The sequence below is a fragment of the Callithrix jacchus genome, chromosome 1, assembly GCF_049354715.1.
Source record: "Callithrix jacchus isolate 240 chromosome 1, calJac240_pri, whole genome shotgun sequence".
In the NCBI taxonomy this organism is placed as follows: domain Eukaryota; kingdom Metazoa; phylum Chordata; class Mammalia; order Primates; family Cebidae; genus Callithrix; species Callithrix jacchus.
The window spans coordinates 174,829,880-174,852,700 of record NC_133502.1 but is presented as its reverse complement, the minus strand read 5'-3'; the positions used below and the strand labels follow the sequence as shown (position 1 = coordinate 174,852,700).

The 22,821-nt window shown below is 42.4% G+C and overlaps 1 long non-coding RNA gene across 1 annotated transcript in view; it reads left to right on the top strand.

Annotated features, from left to right (window-relative positions):
• Positions 1–22,336, top strand: part of LOC144576641 (uncharacterized) — a 101,466-nt gene extending 79,130 nt beyond the window's left edge. The window contains exons 2-3 of the long non-coding RNA XR_013518881.1: positions 10,798–10,920; positions 15,410–22,336. This is a non-coding gene — a long non-coding RNA (uncharacterized LOC144576641). The remainder of the gene's footprint in view (positions 1–10,797; positions 10,921–15,409) is intronic.
• Positions 22,337–22,821: the final 485 nt, after the last annotated feature.

Below are 22,821 nucleotides of genomic sequence, written 5' to 3'. Positions count from 1 at the left end.
TTCACTTACATGTATCTCCCCTAGCTAAATTTTCCCATGTGCCCAAGAGACATGAATAAAAATGTTTTTCATGTGCTACATGAAATGGTTTAAAAATAGAAACAATACTACGGTACCTTAAAAAGGAAATGGAAAATATTCACGCAATAAAGTATTAGCAAGTTGATGAAAGGAATGCACTAGATCTATGTGTGTCGACATGAATAAATATAAAATTCAGGATTTAAAATGATAAGAAGAGTATGCCACTGTTCAGATAAATTTAAAAACATATGGCCAGGCACTGTGGCTCACACCTGTAATCCTAGCAATTTGGGAGGTTGAGGTAGGAGGATTACCTGAGGTCAGGAGTTCAAGACCAACCTAGCCAACATGGTGAAAGCTGTCTCTAGTAAAAATACAAAAAATTAGCCTGGTGCAGTAATCCCAGCTACTGGGGAGGCTGAGGCAGAAGAATCACTTGAATTTGGGAGGCGGAGGTTGCAAGTCAGCCAGGGTCACACCACTGTACTCCAGCCTGGGCGACCGAATGAGAATCCATCTGAAAAACAAAAGACCAAAAACCCCCAAACCCCCCAAAAACAGGAAAACAGCTTGTATACATTGCTGTGGATATCCACCAGCTTCAGGAGAGTGGTATTCTTGGGGGAGGGAGAGTGAAAAAAGAATGCAAGGGAATTAGGTATCGCAAAATCCTAAACTGATAATGCTGAAATGTGTGTCTTTCATATCACTTTCTATATGTTTTTGTATATTCAAAATATTTCATAATTAAAATTACTTTTTAGAGAACATGCACTGATTTAATATGCTCTGAACATTACCTTGTCATGTGTTAATTATAGATGAGATGATTTTTCTATCTGGGAAATCCCAGATAATTAAGTGAAAACTACTTAAAGCTAATAAGAAACCGTGGTTACCCCAAGTGTAGACTTACTGAGGTGCTTTCACTTTCTACTCTTCTAAGTTCTTTGCATTTTAAAATGATGAATGTGTAGGACTTTTATATCCATAAAACAATAATGATATTTTGCTTTGAAAATTAAATAAAATGGAGGAAGAAGTAAAAAATAATACGATTTGATAAAGTAGCAGTTTATAAAATAAATATGGCAGGAATAAAAATGTATAAAGTAGTATTGGGATAAAAATATAATTCAAAAAAGCAACCCAAATTATTAAACAACTAAAGTATATGTGCAGACCTATGTGGGAAGAGCCATAAAACTTTACATAAAAGGAGGCTTGAGTGAATGAGAAATACCTGAGAATCAGCAAGAAATGTTCCAGAATGAGAGTTGTTGACTGCAGATTTTCTGCAGATGTTAATTCTCCCCTAATTAATCTAAGAATTTTTGAAACTCCAAGTAACACATGTGGGATTTTATTCTAAAACTCATCTGGAAAAATAAGTGGATTAAGACAACAGCTTTGGAGGGCCACAGACCATTGCAGTGTCTAAGATACTTTGTCCCTCAAGAAGCAATTTTTGCTCTCTTGGGGGCCATATCACACCCTTTGAGAAATGTATGCATTGGAGCCTCGGCACATTTCCCCCCTCTTGGGGTTGCTCTTATTCTTTTCAATTTTCATGAATGCTTCATTTGTTTTATGAGTTGCAAATAATTCCATCTAGTTTGCAGTTTCTTGTGATTTAACTTCTTATGGTGTTTGCTTTACAAATGTTAAAAAATACAGTTGTATTTATAAATCTTCCTATGGCTTCTGGGTTTCTTTTGCCATTCCAAGATTATAAGAACAGTCTCCTGAAGCTTATGGTTTCATTTTCCATGTTTAAATATCTGAGCCACCAGAACTTATTTTGATGGTTTTGGGTGTTTGTTTGTTTTAGAGAGACAGGGTCTCTCTCTGTTGCCCAGGCTGCTGTGCAGTGGCACAATCATAGCTCACTGTAACCTTAAATTCCTGAGCTCAAGAGATCCTCCTACTCCTGCCTCCTGAGTAGCTGGGACTATAGGTGCACACTACCATGCCCAGCTAATTGTCTTGTTTTTTGTAGAGACAGGTGTCTCCCTATGATACACAGGCTGGTCTCGAACTCCTGGCCTCAGGGGAATCCTCCTGCCTCCTAAAAGTGCTGGAATTACAGGCGTGAGCCACCACACCCAACCTGGAATTTATTTTCATGTAACGTACAAAGTAGGGATTCAACTTTTTTCCCCCAGATGACTGCTAGGTTATCTCAAGATCCATTGTTGAATGATCAATATTCCACTCCCTGCCCCGATTTGAAATGCCACCTCTATTATACACCAAACTACCGTTGATATCTGTGTATGAAAGTACTGTGCCATGACTGCGCTGTTCTACATATTACAGCTTTACAATGAGTTTTATTCTCAGGTGCATTATTTTCCTCTGATTTCTTGGCATTTAAGAAATTTGTTTTCTTTGTTTTTATCTGAACTTTAGAATTGGTTGGTTTCATTAAACTATATGGTGGTCATTTTGATACATTGTAAATTAATTTAAAAAGAACTGAAACTTTATACTGAATCTTCCTACCTACGAACATAAAATAACTTTCCATTGTTAAAGTCATCATGTGTGGCCCTCAGAATCTGATTCTCAGATATTTCTCATTCAGTCTTCTCAAGACTTTATTCACATATCTATTACACATTTCTCATTATGAGTATCTCATTATGATAAAATGCTGAATATTTTATCTCATTATGATAAAACTACTGAATATCTCATTATGATAAAATACTGAATATGTGCATATGTGTATGAATAGTACATATATACTCTTGATTCTCCTTTTAATTTTGTTGCCAGCCACATCATTGAACCATCTTATTGTTTATAATAGTTTTTTAGTCGAGTCCCTTGGGTTTTCCAGCTATACAATCATATTATCTTCAAATAAAGATAATTTAATATCCCACTTTCTTATTTTCATACCTCTAATGTCTTTCTTTAATTACATTGATTATTTCTTCCAGAACAATGCTAAATAATAGTCCAATAGAGTAATATTGAACATTTTTGTTCTATCTTGACTTTAATGGGAATGCTTGTAGTGTTTTTCCCATTAAGCATTAAGCATAAATTATTTTTTTCCTAATAAAAGTATCAACTGAGGTTTATGGGTTGAGATGAATCTATTTTATGTGCTAAAGAAATAATTATTTCTTTCTATTTTATTAGATGTTTTAAAAATTAAGAATCTACATTGAATTTTTTCAAATGCCTTTTTGGTGTTTATGAAGATGATGCCACAAGCCATCTCCTTAGACCTATTAATATGATGAATTATATTAATAGATATTTTCCAAACATTTTATTATGAAATTTTTCAAATATATACCAAAGTTGAAGGAATGTTAAATGAACAAACATATAGCTACTACCTGCATTCTACCATTAATATGTTACTATACTTGTCTTATTACAGAATAGATGATAGATTTAAAATATTGATTTTAATTGATCTTAAAATAATGAACCATTCTTGTACTACTGTAGTAAACTTCACTCAGTCATAGTACATTAGTTTCATTTTGTTTTGAAGTACTGCTAATTTCTTTTAATATTTTAGTTTAAACTTCTGTATTAATATTCACAAGTGTATTTTTGCAAGTGGGCTGTATGTGTGTGTCTCTTTGTTGGGCTTTGGGGGTCAAATAGTTTTGTTTCAAAACTATTTGAATATCACAAAAACAATTTAAGTATCTTTTTAAAAGTAGGCACTGGAACAGTTTAAGTACCATTGGAATTATCTGTTCCTTAAATAATTAATATAATTCTTCTGTAGAACTGTCTGGACAGGGTTATTTTTGAGACGATGAATAAATCTCCGACACCATTTTATATTTTCTCTATGGTCATTTGCCTGTATATTATTTCTTTCTCTTCTGGAGTCAGTTTTGAGGAATTATTTCTACCTAATAAAACTATTGATTTCTTTTAGTTTTCAAATTTGTTTTACATAAAGTTGAGCAAAGTGTCTCTTACAGTGCTTATAATTGTCTCTTTGTGTTTTCCAATTGTCATTATTATTTTGCATATTTCCACTTTCTTATTTTTGGATTAGATTACCAAACCACTGATATATTCCTTTTACCCCCAAAGAATTGGCACTTGGATTTAGTGATGCTATCTTTTTCTCTTTTCTAATTTACTGGTATCTGATTTTCTCTTTATGATTCCTTCCTTTCGATTTTCTTTAGTTGCCCCCCCTCCAATTTCTTAGGTTAAATACTTGGAGCATTTTAGCTCATCCTTTCTTAATCATAAATATGATATCAAAGGCTATGAATTTTCCTCTGAGTGCTCAAAGGCTATGAATCTTCCTCATAGAGCTAATATTCAGGATTTTCACTATTCTTATTTTCTAAACACTTTCCAGTTTGGGGTTTAATTTCTTCTTGACCCAAGTGTTGTTTGAGAGTTCTAAATTTTACAGATAATTTTTTATGCATTTGAGTATTAGAATTAATTTTTAGTCTTACTATGATCAGAGACTATGGTCTCATTATTCCTACCTTTTTTTTCTTTTTGAACTAATATATGATCAATTTTGTGAATCAACAAAAGCACTAGAAAAGAATGTATAGTCAGTATTTTTGATGATAGTCAATGTGATTATATGAGACTTAGCTCATTAGCTATGTTTTTAGGTCTTTTACATTATTATTTTTTATGTGGATGTCATGAACTTAGAGAAGTGAATTAAAATTTCCCACTACTAATGTGTTTCTATTTGTTTCTTCTTTTATCTCCTATTACTTAGTGCATAGATCTGCATAGCTATGTTTTCATTAAGAGTTGTGGCTTTTGGGAGGCATCACGCTACCTGACTTCAAACTATACTACAAGGCTACAATAACCAAAACAGCATGGTACTGGTGCCAAAACAAATTTATAGACCAATGGAACAGAACAGAGGCCTCAGAAATAATGCCACATGTCTACAATCATCTGATCTTAGACAAACCAGGCAATGGGTAAAGAATTCCCTATTTAATAAATGGTGTTGGGAAAACCAGCTAGCCATATGCAGAAAAGTGAAACTTGACCCCTTCCTTATACCTTATACAAAAATTAACTCAAGATGGATTAAAGACTTAAATGTAAAACCTAAAACCATAAAAACCCTAGAAGAAAACCTAGGCAATACCATTCAGGATATAAGCATGGGCAAAGACTTCATGACTGAAACACCCAAAGCAATGGCAACAAAAGCCAAAATTGACAAATGGGATCTAATTAAACTAAAGAGATTCTGCACATCAAAAGAAACTATCATCAGAGTGAACAGGCAACCTACAGAATGAGAGAAGATGTTTGCAATTTATTCATCTGACAAAGGGCTAATATCCAGAATCTACAAGGAACTTAAACATATTTACAAGAAAAAAACAACCCCATCAAAAAGTGGGAGAAGGATATGAACAGACACTTCTCAAAAGAAGATATTTATATGATCAACAAACATATGAAAAAAAGCTCAGCATCACTGATCATTAGAGAAATGCAAATCAAAACCAGAGTGAGATACCATTGTGGTATCTCATTCACGCCAGTTAGAATGGCGATCATCAAAATATCAGGAAACAACAGATGCTGGAGAGGATGTGGAGAAACAGGAATGCTTTTACACTGTTGGTGGGAGTGTAAATTAGCTCAACCATTGTGGAAGACAGTGTGGTGATTCCTCAAGGATCAAGAATCAAAAATACCATTTCACCCAGCAATCCCATTACTGGGTATATAACCAAAGAATTATAAATCATTCTACTATAAAGACATATGCACACATGTTTATTGTGGCACTATTCTCAATAGCAAAGACTTGGAACCAATCCAAATGCCCACCAATGATAGACTGGATAAAGAAAATCTGGCACATATATACCATGGAATACTATGCAGCCACAAAAAGGATGAGTTCCTGTCCTTTGCAGGAACATGGATGAAGCTGGAAACCATCATTCTCAGCAAACTGACACAGGAACAGAAAACCAAACACTGCATGTTCTCACTCATAAGTGGGAGTTGAACAGTGAGAACACATAGACACAGGGAGAGAACATCACATAGTGGGGCCTGTCACAGGGTAAAGGGCTAGGGGAGGGATTAAAAAAAAGAGTTGGAGCTTTTGATATTATAAATTGTTCATCTTTGTATATCATCTTTTTTTTTTAAATGGTTAAGTATACCATTGCATCACAATTTATTTAGTTACATTCTATTGTTAGACATTGAGGCTTACTCAATTTTTCTTTCATTTGAAGAAATCCTGTTAATTCAAAGAGGGCAAATGGTATGTCATCACTATTTTGAGTTGCATTTCCCAATTAGTGTTAAGATTTAACACTTTCTTTTTGGCGATCATTTGCATTTCTTTACTTATAAACTATTAATGTTTATAGTAGCTAATAGTTGGAAATAACCTAGATGTTCAACAACAGAAGGTTGGATAGATCAGTTTCAGTATATTAACATGATGGAATGATAATAGTTATCATTTGTCATACTTTATATACGTTATACCATTTGATCTCTATAACAGTCCTGTAAGGTCATTACTATAACTTTTATTTGATTTGAAGATTAGCAAAGTTTTACATATCAAGATATCTAAAATTGCTAGTGTGTCTAATTTCATTAGCTGTATTTTTTCTCTTGATGGCAACAAAGGTAATTCTTACAATTGATTCCATATTAGAGTCAATAAAATGTGGTATTTCCCCTGTTTCATAAATAATGATACTAAATCTCCTAGAAGCATATAGATTGAACTGTTAAAATGATTCTCTCTGTGTGGGAAGATTATAATTAAATTTTATTTTGTTTCCTTTTGCTTGTATATAGTGTATGCTTTCTTCAATATGTACATGCAAGTTTCCTAATAAGAAGTAGAATTGCTTTAAAAACATGAAAAATAAGATTTCCAGTTCACATTTTCATCAAAATTAATTCCACATCGTTTACAAAATTAAATATAGCAAGCGAAGGAATTCTAGTCATACTGAGATTGTGGCAGCAGTATGGTTTTTTAATTACACCAAAACTTTTCCTGAAAATCAATAGAACAGCAAAAGGAAAAAAAGTCCACAGGCAATCTCTTCAATAGAACTAAATGATGAAGATTCTCTGTGAACAACAGTGTTAAGAGCAGATATGGCCAAACTCCTGGGAGTGCCAGGAAGTACTGGACAGGGTGGCAGCTATGAATCAGGAGCACTGGAAGTGAAGATGGACTGTTGAGAGGCACTCTGAACCACAGAACCCCCACATCTCTACAAATTTTACATACTCCATCCAGAGCAGGCTCTGGGCAAGCAAATCTGAGAATCACTGGCAACACTGGGATGTGGCACCCCCCAAAATGCCAGCTGGAGGTAAGTTCAAAAAAGGTGATGCTGAAGGATGAATTCTGTGAGGGATCTAAGTCCTGAAGGATTTAATCCTTATCCACAAGACTCATTCCGGTAGTTTAATAATGAAAAAAAAAAAAAACATCTAGAAAACAAATCCAGTGGGGAAGGAAGCCTAGGGGTAAGCGAGAGAAGAGGTTCAGGGAGTAGGAAGGAAGTCATTGAGAACAGATTTTGTCATATTGTAACAGCAAATTAAAATATATAAAGTCTAAAGCAGTCCTATCCAAAAGAAATTATGGCTGCAAATGCAAGCCATAATTTGGTATTTTGTAGTAGCCATGTTAACAAGTAAAAGCAAACATGCAAAATTAATTTTAATAATATATTTGATGTAATCTAGTATGCTCAAAATGATATCATTTCAACATGTAATGTGTTAGTCTGTTTTCATGCTGCTGATAAAGACCTACCTGAGACTGGGGAAAAAAAGAGGTTTAATGGACTCACAGTTCCAAGTGGCTGGGTAGGCCTCACAGTCATGGGAGAAGGCAAAAACTTAGACCCAGATGGTTCAACATACAAATTCAATTAAACTTCTGAGGAATATTTATTTTCTATTTTATTCCAGATTTTTTCAGAAAATATAAAAGTAGAGATGTCTTCCCAGCTAATTTTGTGGAGCTAATACAATCCTGATTCCAAAGCATAAAGAAAACTGTAGCCCTATTATAAACACAGTTGCAAAAATTCTAAACAAAATGTTTGCTAACTGAATCCACCAGTGTATTAAAAATAATACATCATATTCAAGGAATGCAAGGATAGTTCAACATCAGAAGATGTTTTCATTTAATTCAATATATTAATAGAAGGAGAAAAATAATATATGATAATGTCAATGCAGAAAAGCATTTGATAAAATTGAATACCTTTTATGATTACAAAACTTATAAAACTTGGAGTAGAAAAAAATTAATTTAATAAAGTTTATACATCCCCAAGTAAATAATACATGTAACAGATAAACTTCAGACATATAGCTTTAAGACCTCAGAATCTCATAACTGATGTGGTTTAATATAGTATTACAGATTCCAGGAAATACTACAAGGAAGGAAGGAAGATTGTGGAGTCTGGTAAGAAAAGATGTAAAACTGTCATTATTTGTAGATATGTAACCCATCTAGATGGGTACCAAAAGAACTTACAGACCAATTATTAGAATGAATATGAAAATTAGCTAAGGTTGCCCAGGTACAAGATTAACCTACAGAAATCAATAGGATTTTCCACAGCAGCAATAACCAGCTAGAAAATATAATTTTAAAATTCAGTAGAAAAGGGATGACAAATATAATTTTAATTGTAAGAAATTTTAAATGTAAGTAAATGTAATAAAAATAAAATATCATCATAAAAGCATTGAATTACAAAGTATTTGAGAATTAAACCAAGAACATATTAGACCTCCATGAGTTGAACTTCAAATCTTGAGTAATTGATATCTCTTGGATAGGATGACTTACTATCATAATTAAGTCAACTCTCCTCAGATTAATTCATAAATTCACTGTCATCCCAATAATAATTACATTTGTATGTGTGTCTTTAAGAAAATTGGAAAATCTACTCTAAAAATTATGTGGAGTAGTGGAAGTTCCAAGAAGAACTAAGTCAACTTGAAAAAAAAGAAGAATGAAGGGCGGATAAATTTCCCCACCAAATATTGAGAACTACTATAAAGCCATAGTAACTAAAAACTTTGGCGTTTTTAATTACACCACAATTTTCAATTACTGTGAATAGACAAATTATATCAATGAAACAAAAATGGAGAACCCAAAGACCAAATACTTACCTATGGGAACTTAACAGGGATAAAGGAGGATTGTTTTGCATGTAAAATAGGAAAAACTGGCTCATTCACCAAGAAAACTATAACTGGACCCCTGTTTTGCCTCACATACAATGGGGGGGCTCTAGGTAGACTAAATACATAAATGTAAAGTTAAAAATCATAGGGTTAATAGACACAAATGTGGGAGGATCTATTTGGGCTTTAGAAAAGGAAGGAGGCTTGTTTAACAGAACTTTAAAAGCACAAGCCACAGTGCACAAATTTGCTGAATTTGATTATATCAAAATTAAGAAATTGTATTTAACACAAAAAGAATGTGGACCAATTAAGAGTCAGACGATAGAGTTAATATTTTTTTTAAGTCTAAAATTGTCAAGGGATTAACACCTAGAATATGCAAGGAACTCTGCAAAGTAACAAAAAGAGGACATCAACTCCAGCAGAATAATGGGCAAATGGTATGACAGGCAATTTAAAGAAAAGGAAACCCCTAAAGCTAATAAGCACATGAAGTGATGCTCAAACTCATTAGTAGTCAGAGAAATGCAAATTAAAACGAGATATCACTTTACACCTTAGACTGGCAAAAACTAGGAAGCTGGGTAATACCAATTAATGGCAGAAATGAGGAAGATAGGATTCCTCACACATGGCTGATGGGAGTGTAAATTGGTAAGGCCTTTTTGGAGAGTGATTCCACACTACTTATGCAAATTAAGTGCATAGGTACCCTAGGACTCAGAGAAATTCTAACACAGCTGCACATTGGGAAATCTACAAGGATTTCTGTTGCAGATTTGTGGGAGGAGGACAGACAGTAGCCATCTGAGTTGGCCCCCACTATTATCATGAAACAAAGGATCATATTTGTACACATAGCAACATGGATAAATCTTAAAAACACAGTGCCAATTGAAAAGCAATTAGTAAGAGAATGGCAACATTATATAATATCATTGACACTAATTATAAATACATGCACACCTTCTGGTGTGCCTGTGTCTTCCCAAGACCTCCAATGAGCTAGCACTTTTTGCTTGTCTATATCAGCATGGAACAGATCAATATGATGTTCTTTGCAATCTGGAGGCAATCTATATCTTCTTGGACAATTTTGTGACGGGATGGAAGAGTTAACATAACCCCTGGGCAAAACTACAAAACTACAAGTAACTATTGAAATCTGTTTCAGATCCTCTCTTTGATTGGAATAGAAAAGAATGCGTTCACGAGATGAATGGCCACATAGCCTGCTTTATTAATCTGCTCTAGCAATGATACTGTGCCCAAACTCGCAGCTGCAGTGAGGGCCACAGTGATTGATAGATGGAATGAGTTTCCCTTGGGAGAGAGGGGGTACCTCAGAGATGGGTAGGGGAAGCTCCTCTGTTCAGCCTGGTGGGAAGCAAAGAGAGTATAGTATGGGCACAGAACCTGTTGCTAAAATGTTTGGCAGCTGTGAGCTGAGGGAATATGCATTAGATAGCTTCTCTTTGTGAAGAACTTCATCATTACTTATCAGAGTTTATTATTCTTTGGGGACTTTTTTTCCCAAATAATTAACTCTTTCATTCTTTCTTTTAGAGACAGGGTCTTGCTTTGTCACCCAGGCCGGGGTGCAGTGGTGTGATCATGGTTTACTGCAGCCTCCAACTCCCGAGCTCAGAGATCTTCCTTCCTCAGCCTTCTGAAAATCTAGGACTGCAGGTATTGTGCCACCATGTCTTGCTAATTTTCTTTCTCTCTTTCTTTCTCTCTTTTCTCTTTCTTTCTTTCTTTCTTTCTTTCTTTCTTTCTTTCTTTCTTTCTTTCTTTCTCTCTTTTCTCTTTCTTTCTTTCTCTCTTTCTTTCTTTCCTGTGATGGGGGCCTCAAATTCCTGGCCTGGTCTCAAATTCCTGGCCTCAAGTGATCTTCCTGCCTTGATCTCCCAAAGCACTGGGATTACAGGCATGCGTCACCATATCCAGCCAACTATTTCTCAAAGACGTCATTTTTTGAAGGCAAACCTACATTCCATCCTGTGGGGATGCCCGATCCACTTCACCAACTCCTCCCCTTTTTGGGATGTGGGTACCACCTGGTGAGGCTGGAGCTCTGCCCTCATCCTTAGGAGGCCTACCTCTCTTTCAGCACCTCCTTCTCAATGAGAACCTGGATGAACAGACTCTCCCTGCCCTGGGGTCTGGCTTCAAAGAGATTTTTGAGCTCAGCCCTACCTATGTAACCCCCACCTCCCTCCCATCCACAAGTCCATTGGCAGGGGACTGGCCTCCTTCTACTGTCCCTCTAGAGCACTTCTCACACATACAGTAACACACACACACCCCTCCACGGATACACACGTATACTCCTCAGGCACACACACTACAAAAAGTCATGTATTTACACATATGCAAACATTGCAGATTTTTATTTAGATTCTACTTTTTTTTTTCTTTTGAGAAGGAGTCTCACTTTGTAGCCTAGGCTGGAGTGCAGTGGAGTGATCTTGGCTCACTGCAACCTCCACCTCCTGGGTTCAAGTGATTCTCCTGCCTCAGCATCTTGAGTATCTGGGATTACAGGTGCCTACCACCATGCCCAGCTAATTTTTGTATTTTTAGTAGAGATGAGTTTCACCATGTTGGAAAGGCTGATCTCAAACTCCTGACCTCAAGTCATCCGCCCTCCTCAGCCTCCTAAATTGCTGAGATTTCAGGTGTGAGCCACCATCCCTGGCCTAAATTCTTCTTAAAGACAAAAATGTCTATCAGTAGATACATACAAAAGTGCCCAGACCCATCTAAGTGCATAATGCATCCAAAGATACATGCAGACACACACACACAGTTATGCACACTCACATACACATAAATGCATATGGTGATATATATATATACACACACATTTCCCGGTCTATCCCAATCCCAGATCTGCTCCTTCCACAGCCCTCTCCATCCTGGCTGATCATGACTCTCTCCCTCCAGTTTCTGACACCAGGGATCTTGGAATCCTCCTTGATTTCTATCTCACACCCCACATTCCAATGTATCAGGGAGTCCTGTTGCCTAGACCCCCAAAATATATCCATAATAAACCACCTCTCACTACCTCCACCACCACCACTTGGTCCAAGCCACTACACGGATCACTGGATTATTACAACAGGCTCCTAATTGTTCTCCGTACTCTGCCCTCATCCCCAGAGTCTATTCTGAAAGCCCCAGAGAGAGCCTTTTCAATCCTGGTTAGAAAATACGTTGCTCAGCCTTGCCAAGCTGTTTCACCCACAGTGAAAGCCGGGTCCCTGCGATGGCCCAAGGCTGTGTGAATCAGCCTGTCGCCTGGCTCACCTGGGTTTCTGCCTCTCTCCCTGCCCACCCACTTCTTTGTTGATCCTTGAACCTGCTGCTCTTGCCCATTGCAGGGCCCTCACACTGGCTGCTCATCTCCCGGTCCAGACTGCTCATCTCCCGGATCTCCATATCACTCACTGTATTAGTCTGCTGGGGCTGTGTGACAAAGCACCACAAACTGGATAATTTAAAACAACAGGAATTTACTGTCTCACAGTTCCGGGTGCTGGAAGTCCAAGATCCAGGTGTCTGCCAGGCCAAATTTCCTGGAATGTATCTATGGGGGTGACCCTCCTCTTCCCCTTAACTCTTCCTCCTTTGTTTCTTGTTTTGAGACCAGGCTGTGCTCTTTTGCCCAGGTTGGAGTGCAGTGGCACAATCTTGGCTCACTGCAGCCTTGAATACCTGGGTTCAAGCCATCCTCCCACCTCAGCCTCCCAAGAAGCTGGAACCACAGGTGCATGCCACTGTGCCCAGCTAATTTTTTAATCTTTTGTAGAGACAGGTTCTCACCATGTTGGCCCAGGCTGGTCTCCAATTCCTGGGCTTGAGAGATCCTCCTGCCTTGGCCTCCCAAACTGTTAGAATTACTGGCATGAGCCACCATGCCCAGCTCCAGCTTCTGGTGTTTGCTGGCAGCCCTTGGTGTTCCTTGCCTCCTGGACGCATCCCTCCCATCTCTGCTTTGTCTTCACATGGTCTTCTCCCTGTGTGTCTCTGTCTCTGTGTCTCTTCTTCTCTTTACAAGGACCAGTTACATTAGATTAAGTGCCCCCCTATTCCAGTACAGCCTTAGCTAACTGTATCTGCAGCAACCCTATTTCCAAATTATATTTGTCCATTCTGAAGTTCTGAAGGTTAGAAATTTAACATTTAGTGGTGGGGAAGAATTTGCAGGGGCATAATTAAAACTATACACAAACTCTTTCATGCCCTTTAAGGATTTTTCCAATGCTGTCATCTCAAAGAGACCTCACCCTTTCTACCCTGTAGAAAGATGTGACTCCCCTCCGCCAAGTCCCCACTCTCCTGGTCCCCACACCCAGCTCTTGCTTCCACTTTCCCATGGTAGTTATTGCCATATAGCATGCCATCTGATTTAACTTTATTTTCTTAGGTTTATGATTTGTCATCTGTCTCCATCTGTTAGGAGTTAGGTTCCATGAGGACATGGCCTTTGCTTTGGTCACTGATGTGTCCCACACGCCTAGAAAAAGCCTGGGCCAGCAGGTGTTCAGTACAGTGCTGAGTGAAGGATTGGATGCGCTGTGCACATATATGTACTGGTCACATACGGCATGCACATGCACACACATTGCACAGACTTTCAGCCCCATAACCGATTACCTACTGCTACATAGCAAGCCACCCCAAGCTTGGTACCTCGAAGCAATATCGTTCTACTATGCTCATGGCTTCTGTGGAGTGGGAATTCAGGCAGGACACAGTGGAAATGGCCTGTCCCTGCCACACCATGTCCAGATCCTCTGTGGGGAAGAATGGAATGGCTGGAGGTGTCTTTGTGTCTTTGCTCACATGTCAGGCACTTGGGCTGGGATGTCTTGAATGGCTGGGTGCTCATCAGGTCTCTCTCTCTCTCTCTCTTTTTCTCACTTTCTCCTTAAGGTCTCAGGGCCTCTCTATGTGGCCTCTCTTGCGTGGTAGCCTCGGAGTAGCTGGGTTTCTTAAATGGCAGCTCAGGACTCCAAGAGTAAGCATTCCCATGAACAAGGCAGAGGCTGGATAGCCTTTTTTGACCTCAGTGAGATGTGGTCAAAGCAGTCACAAGTCCACCCTGATTCAAGGAGGGGAGGACATAGATCCCACCTCTTGATGGGAAGGATGTGAAAGAATTTGCAGCCATATTTTAAAATGGCCACACGTGTGCACACAGGAACGCTTATGAGTACACACACACACACACACACACAGCCTTAGACTTTGTCCTCAGAGCCTCTATTCTGAGACCAGACATATATAAACATATACGCACAGGAACACATGTGAAATGGAGACACTTTCACACAAGTATATGCATAGTGGCAGCTGTGCATACACACACACATGTACACACACGTACACACATGTATACACACACAGACTCGGGTCCGGCCGAGATGCCCACTCCAGGGCCTGCAGCCACACCTGCTCGCCCCTGACACTAGGCCCCAGGCCTGGCTGAGCTGGGGTGGGCTGAGCTGCTGTGGTTACCCAGTATGGGGTGGGTCTTCTCTCCCCACTACCTTTTCTTCATGGCAGGGGCCTGGCAAGAAGGAAAACAAATAACCTTGTGGTGTTTAAATAAGCAAAGTTTTGTGCAAAGCAGAGGTTAATGTACTTTATTGTTCAATGTCATGTTTATAGTGGATTGGTGGAGGGAAAAATGTGATTAATTGCCCCGAAGCCCACGGATCTACAATTATTTGGTTGTTGTGAACAAATAAAGGACTACAGTATTCATCATATTCAAATGAGGCAGCAGAATAAATGATGGCGGGCCGGGGAGGAACAAAACCGAGGCGTGTTCCCGCACAATTGGAAGGCGACTGGCGCCTTGTCAACCAGACGCAGGGTGGTGGCAGGAGCCGAACCCGTTTGTCTCTGTACCGCCAGCGAGGGCTGGGCTGACCCTGCAGGTGCCAGCGTTAATGCATGTCACACCTCGTGCCTCCATCCTGCGTGGTATGAAAACCAGGCGCCAATTTCGTAATAAAGACTTGTTTCTGAGGAGGCCCGGTTAGGGGCGGGGGCACAGATCTTCATTAGGGCCCCTTTCCTGGGCCACGCTCGTTACAGAGCACAGGTACTGGCTAAATGTGTCTGATCATTCATCATGATTTCGCCCTCCACTTTGTCACAGCGTGGGGATTTAAGGAAGATAGATGGTACAAGATGTTGTCTCCTCCGCAGACGCTTTCTGCTCTGGTAAGTGTGTCCGATGCAGAATTATTTTGCCACTTTATTATTTCCTAGTGAGTGTTTGTCAGAGCTTCGCCTCTTGGAAGGAGCGAGTTGTTTCCTGTCACTCAGGGATGTCGTGGGAGCGGTGATGCTTGGCTGGGCTCGCCAGCCAGCTGGAACCCGGGCTGGGTCCCCAGGCAGGGCTGCGGGGGGTCCTGGGCATCTGGGCCACAGGGCGAATGTCAAATCCAACAGAAATCAGGGGAGGCAGGTTTTGGGGAAAGGCAGGGTATGGGGCCTCTGGACACGCTGATTTGGAGGAGTTGGAGGGGGATGTTCCAGGACCTGGACTGGCTGTAGGCCAGGCTGCAGGACGGGGAGCTGTTTGAATCAGTGTCCAAAGGGCTGTGAGAGCTTGGCCTTGAGCTGAGCCAGCTGGAAAGGGCATAAGCAAGGCTGGGGCCCTGCGGGGCTGCTGATGGCCTTAGGACAGTGTGGCCAATTCTGTTGCCTATTGCTGGCACCAGATGACTCCCTGTCCTGACCCAGGGCAGGCAAGAAGCCGAGTGGTGACCAGCAGGGATCCCAGCTGGGTGAAGATGACATGAGGCAAAAGATGGGGATGAGTTCAGCTTGAGCCCAAAGCCCAGCCCATGGTCCGGGAACCCTTGGGACTATTCAGAATTCCTTCCAGGTGGTGCTGGGACACATGGGCATGGGCCCTGGAATCTGAAGGTGAATCTAGCCCCAGAGAAAAGGCAGGAATGTGGGAGTCACCAGCCTGTCCTGTGATCCTGGCTCACTGGTGTTCACTTACAAAGTTTCAACTGGCCCCATCCTCCAGGACGCTGTGACACCCACCATCTCTGCCCCTCAAGCACACAGGAGAGAAATCTGCTTTTTCTTGGCTTTCTGTCAACCTGGGTTGATCTGAATGGTGAACCCAGAAGGAACGTCCCTCAGAGGAAACTTGGGGGCCAAACCTAGGGATAGCCCAAGCAGTGGTGCTTGAGGCCCAGAACCCAGGGTGCAAGGACCCAAAGATGAACATTCTCTGGCCCGGAAATGCTGCTTCCGGGGAGGGCCCACTCGCCCACCCTGCCCCTTGCCCATGTCTCTCTCCTTCCCCTCCTCAAAGTCTCCGGGGAGTAATACAGGACAAAGCTCACAATTTTGGAATCAGAGAGGTCTAGGCTGAAAGCACTCATTAGCTGGAATGGTTCTTCTGAGCCTCACTTTCCCCCATCTGTAAAATGGGGATGAGAACATGACTTCCTCCTGGCATGTTGCCGGTGTTCTGTCCATCCACGTGTCCCCTCCCCACCTCCTCTCTCTCTGGCTGCTGAAAGCCCCTACTTTGCCTCTGACCAGTTTCCCATAGGCTTGGCTGGCTCTGCTGCGGGGTCTCTGTGGCCCCGGGCTGCCTGGCTGGCATCCAGACAAGGTCTACCGATGGGGCAGGCTGCATGAGAATGTGGAGGCCTGGCTGCCCCTCCATGCTTTGCGTCCCTCTGTGAACAGCCCCCTAGAAAAGTGCACTGGTTCCCAAAGCTAACACCTTAGAGCTTCCCGAGTCCTCCTCCTGCCAGGCCCGGGCTGAGCCCTGGAACACAGTCTCTGCCAGTCGGGAGCTCCCAGTTTGGTGGTACGGAAGAAAAGTGAGCGGACCATTACTCTAGCACACGCCACTGCGGGGCCAGGGCCTGGGCCAGGAGTCCCCAGTAGCCCCTAATTCCAGCCTGACCGGAGCTGGTGCTCTTCACCCAGCGCCTTCCAGGTCCGCATCTCTACACGAGGACGGCTGCGCTGCTCTCACCCCCACGGTGCAGCTAAGAAAACTGCAGAGAAAGACTGCGCTCGAGATGCCGCGGGAGTGGGTTGAGGAGCAGGGATTCAAACCCGCGTGGCTTCCTACTCGGAATCTCGCCTTTGCGGACCCAGCTGAGGGAGCTGATTGCTTATCGGTGGAACAGCCGCGTTGGACTCTCATTACATCCAATCAGGGCTCAGCCCCATCCGGCTCAGGTCTTTCACCTGTGACAGCTTCTGGAGGCCTCTCAAATTCCTGCCCCCCTCCACCCCATTTTCTGGCCATGCTTCTAGTCACCATGCACTTTAGTCTCCCCAAATCTGTGAGTCCATGAAGGTGCATGGTTAGGCTGCATTTGCCTTTTTTTCTCCCTTAGTTTATCAGTTTTCTTTGATGGCCTGTCTCCCACTCATTTAATTCATTCACTCATCATTTGTTCATTTGGCAAACTGTAAGGACCTGATATGTGCTGGCTTTGTGCAGTGAGATCAAACACAGCAGGCCCCTTGACAGACACCTCAAAGATGGAGGGTCTGGTGGAGCCTTCCACAGGTATCTTATGAGGCAGTGGATCTTGGGGAGCCAAGGGAGTGGGGACCTTAGTGGGTCCGCAGAGGAGTGGGGTGGGGGCTACTCACCGCCCAGAGGCCCTCGTGCCTAGAAGCAGCAGCAACCAGGCCCTTTCCTCCAGACCCCAAGCGCCACCCTGGATGGGTCCACGTCTCCTCCCCAGCACTGTGGCCCAGCCTCCTCTTGCCTCCAGATTACCCTTCTTCCTTTTTCTATCCTGCAGGCAGAGCGATTTTCCTTGAACACAGACCTAAGGATCTCATTCTCTGCTTTCAAAAGCTCACTGGCTCTCTATTGTCCACCGACTTTAAACCTAAACCTTGGATTTGGCATTCAAGGCTTCATGATCCAGCACCAACCCACACAATGCCACCACTTACAAGCTGCACGATCTCAGGCTGTCCCTTAACTTCTCTCTCCACCTGCATATCCTCACTTGTAATATGGGGATAACTACAGTACCTACCATGACGGCTGCATTTTCCAAAGATGTCAGCCACAATATACATCCCATCCCACAAGCTCTTCTTATAAAAGCATTGACACTCTTCCCAGGGGATAGTGGGGACAGTGTTCCCTTGCCCTGAACTTGGGAGGACGTTTGTCACTGCCTCGATAGATGTAGCACCAGTGATGCTGCATGACTCCCAAGGCCTGGTCATGGGAATGCCACATACTTCATCAGACTCTCTGGGGATGCCCACTGTTGGAATCCAGTGGCCATGCTGTGAGGAGACCAAGCAGCCACTTGGAGAGGCCACAGTAGCTGTCTGGCTCACAGCACCAGCTTGCCATGGGAGTCACATGCATGAGCCATCCTGAACGTCATCTGCCCAGCAATGCCATATGGAGCTTAGAGAAGCTGACCTTACCAAGCTCAGCGCAAAGCCAACTATTATTGATATCTTGAGCCACTAAGTGTTGGGGCTGCTTGTTACGTAGCAAGAGGTAACTGAAACACACACCCTCACGAGGTTGCTGTGGGGTAAAGAAGTATATTAGTTTGCTAGGGCTGTCATAGCAAAGAACAATAGACTGGGTGTCTTAAACAACAGAAATTTATTTTCTTACTATTCTGAAGGCTAGAAGACTGAGGTCAAGGTGCAAGTGGGGGTTGGTTCCTTCTGAGGACTCTCTTCCTGGCTTGCAGGCAGCCATCTTCTCCCAGTGCCTTCACATGGTCTTCTCTCTGTTGATGTGTGTGCCCTAATCTCCTCTTCTCATAAAGACTCCGGTGATGTTGGATTAGGGCCCACCTCAGTGACGTCATTTCAACCTATGACCTCTTTAAAGACCTTATCTCCAGAGACGATCACACCCTAAGATACTGGGGGTTAGGACATGAACATAGGCATATTTGGGGGGTACAAGACAGCTTCTTACAATAAGGAAATGCATGAGAAACGCTTAGAGCACAGAGTAAGCTCTCAATCCATGTCAGCTAGGGTCTCAGTCACACCATTTCCCTCCAGACCTGGGAGGAATACTCCAGATCAAAAGTTAGGCTGTCTCCTGGCTTGAGTGTCTAAACCTGTCCCCATCTACACAAATCCCTCCTGCATTAGGAAGCCCAGCTCCTTTACAACCAGGCTGCCAAGTCCCCTTGGTTCCCATCCCCTGCTTCCGGGGCTCTGTTTAACGAGTATTCTGGCCTGCTATGTATGAGAAGCTTTGGCTTTTTTTGAGCTGCGACTTTGTTTTGTTTTTCAGTATGGAGCTAGGGGATTTTTTTCTAATTATAAAAATAATTCATGTTCACTTTATAAAACCCAGACAGTACAGAAGGTTTATGAAGAAAGTGGAAATCACCTAGATTTAATGACTTTTAACATTTGGGTTGCTGGCTTTCTGGAATTTTTCCTATGTGTGTGTATATATATATGTTTTTCTTCATTCTAGGACAACAGTGATTGTAGGATGCATCATTGATTTAATTACATGGCTCTTTTAGAGAAAATAACTACTGCATTAAACATATCTATTAATTGCAATGCACATCCTGATTTTAGAAATGTCCAAATGTTTAAAAATGTGCATCTCAGAATCAAGAAAATATATGCACGTATTATCTATGTTTTTCAAAATGGAAATCTCTATGAATACTGTTTTATGAGCTATTTTTTAGAAAATATGAACAATAAAGTATAGCCATCTTTCCACATCAATAAAGGGATACTCTTGCCACCAATTTTAATAGATGCATAATATTCCACTAGACTGATGTATCATAACGCATTTATTCCTCACTGAAGAGCATATATTCTGTATTATCGTTCTGATGCAAACACCTTTCTAAACCTTCATCCTTATTTTCCTTGGATAAATCCCTTACCCAAGCACCGCTGGGCAGGAGAGTAGAAGTTCTTTGCCCAGAGTTGACTGTCACCAGTTCACATGCTCCCCAAGGACAGGACCTGTCGCTGAACCACCTGTGGATGCACCCGCGTGGGTCCCATCACTGAGCCTGGTACAAAATAAGGATCTGGGAATGATTGACACATATCAATTTTTTTTAGTAATAAGTCAGGAGACAGAGCTTGCATGAATAGTCTGCTGGGAACTGAGATGTGTGATTAACTCAAGTTTCTGCACCTAAGATTAAAAAATTAAAAAGCACAGTTTTGGGAGCCAGGGTGGTCTCAAATCCCAGCACTGCTACTCAGTGTGTGATGTAATCTCCCTGAGCCTCAGTTTCCCCATCTCTACGAGAGCATGATACTTCCTTGGCAGGCCTGTGTGGCTAGGTTTCTGCCTCAGCTCCTTGCAGCATCTAGGAGGATAGAAAACCTTGGCAAGGTCCTCCTAAGCACCACTCCCCTAAGGGAGGCCATCCCTGGGGACACCTGGAGTCTAAATTGAGGAGTGCAAGGGGAACCTGAGGGCTCCAGGGCCTCTGAGAAGGGAAGTGAGAACATCTATGCCTCCAAGGGCTCTGGGCATCATCCGTGAGCTTGGCCCCAAGTGGCATGGATCACTGGAAGCCCACAGAGATGGCAGGGGGCAGGTCCTCTTTGCTTTCTAATAATAAGATGATAAGATGAGGAATCATAGCTTCCATTTGCTGAGTACTCCTTATGTGCCAGGCACCTTCCAAGTGCTTTATATTCATTTTCTTATTTCACCTTCCTTGCAAGGTAGAAATTACAGCCTAATTTACAGAGGACAAAACCTGGACTCAGAGAGCAGCTGAACCAAGATCTTGGCTCCGCCCACTTCTACCTGCCGCCATCTCTCACCTGGATGCGGGTAACAGCCTGTGTTCCCCACCCCATCACTCAATCCTTCTCCACTCTGCAGCCAGAGTGAGCTTTTCGAATCACCAAGCTGAGTGTGACATTCCCATGCTTCCACCCTTCTTCAGTGAGCCTTTCCCTGGGGCTTTCAGGAGGGAAAAGTCCCAAGTACTAAATCGTCCCAAGCCCTAAACTTTGGGTCCTGCCTGGAGCTCCTGGTTCCCCAGCCCCTCCGGCTTCACTCGCATGCCTCACCATTGGTGCTGGGCTCTGAGCACATTGGCTTTCTCTCGGTTTCCACAATATGCAAGTTCTCTCCCACCTGGGGCCTTTGCACAGCTCTTCCCACTCTTGGTAGTGACTTCATAACTACTCATCCTTTCAAGTTCAGCTTAGAGTCAAGTTCCTCTCAAGGAAGCCTTCCCTGCCATTCTGCTCCCCAGATTAAGCCCCACTGTCCTGTTTTGTAACCTGTACGACGCTTAGCATCATCAGGGTGAATCAAAGGGTCTTGCATGAAAATGCTGCCAGTAACTGACCATTTTAGACTTACGCCAATGGAGCTTTTCTATAGTGTAACCTGACAAATATTTGTTGTGTTACCCTTCAGTGTTAGGCCCCCTGACATTTAGGAAAGGCAACTGTGTGCGATGCTTACCATTATTTCAACCTAGCCTCATACGTGGACACAGATTACAGCCTTGATCCTGTGATGAGTGAATGAATGATTAAAACGCAGGTCGGGATTGAACCCCAGTCTCTCTGGGAGAGTTTAAACAACTTGGCACCAAGCCTGCACCAGCATGGGGGCCACTTGCCTATCACATGTCACCATCCATGGGTTGCAGACCCAGGCCACGGGGCCAGCCCAGCTGGTTGGACAGCAATGGCCCACAGTAGCTGGCTCCAGCCATCGCACCGTCTGACCCCAGTTCTCCAGGACTGTGTTCGGTTTCACTGGGAAATGGCCAAATGGCATCCCGGCTCATCTCCTTGGAGAGACCCAAGATTTGGGGCAAGACCTCCCCACGGGCCAGGCATTCCAGCCTCATGGCCTGCGCACTGTGCACCTGCAGCCACACGGTGGCAGTGTTGGAACCGACTGGGCTCTGGAGGAGCTAAAGGAAGCCTCAGCATCGCTCCGCAAGCTGCCCTAAGAGGCCCCGTTGCTGCGTGCGCACACTGTGTGCACAAAACGGTGTGCGTGCAGGATGGGATGCTAGTGTGCGTTGTGTCAGCATGTGTAGGTGCCTGTGTGTGTTGGGGAGGGTATCTGGGGTGTCTGTGTGCATAGGCACAAACGTGCACTTGTATTTCTGTATGTGGGCCTGTGTGGGCGTGTGTGGGTGCCCTCACGCATCTGTGTTTATCAGTGACTCTGTCCCATTGTCTGTGTATGTATATGTATGTAACTGTCTGCTTTGTTAGAATGCCTTCCGTGCCAAAGTGTTTTCGTGTCATTGGTTTGTGCATGTGGGGTGTGTTTGTGTGTGTGTGCATCTGGGGTGTGTGTATGTGTGTCTGTGTCTGTGTGTGTGTGCATGTGTCTGTAACTGTCTGCTTTGTAAGAATGCCTTCCACGCAAAAGTATTTTTGTGTCAGTTTTGTGCCTGTGGGGTGTGTGTGTGTGTGTGTGTAACTGTGCTTTGTAAGAATGCCTTTGGTGCTACAGTGCTTTTGTGTCACTGGTTTCTGCATGTGAAGTGTGTGTGTGTGTGCATGTGGGGTGTGTGTGTGTGTGTCTGTAACTGCTTTGTA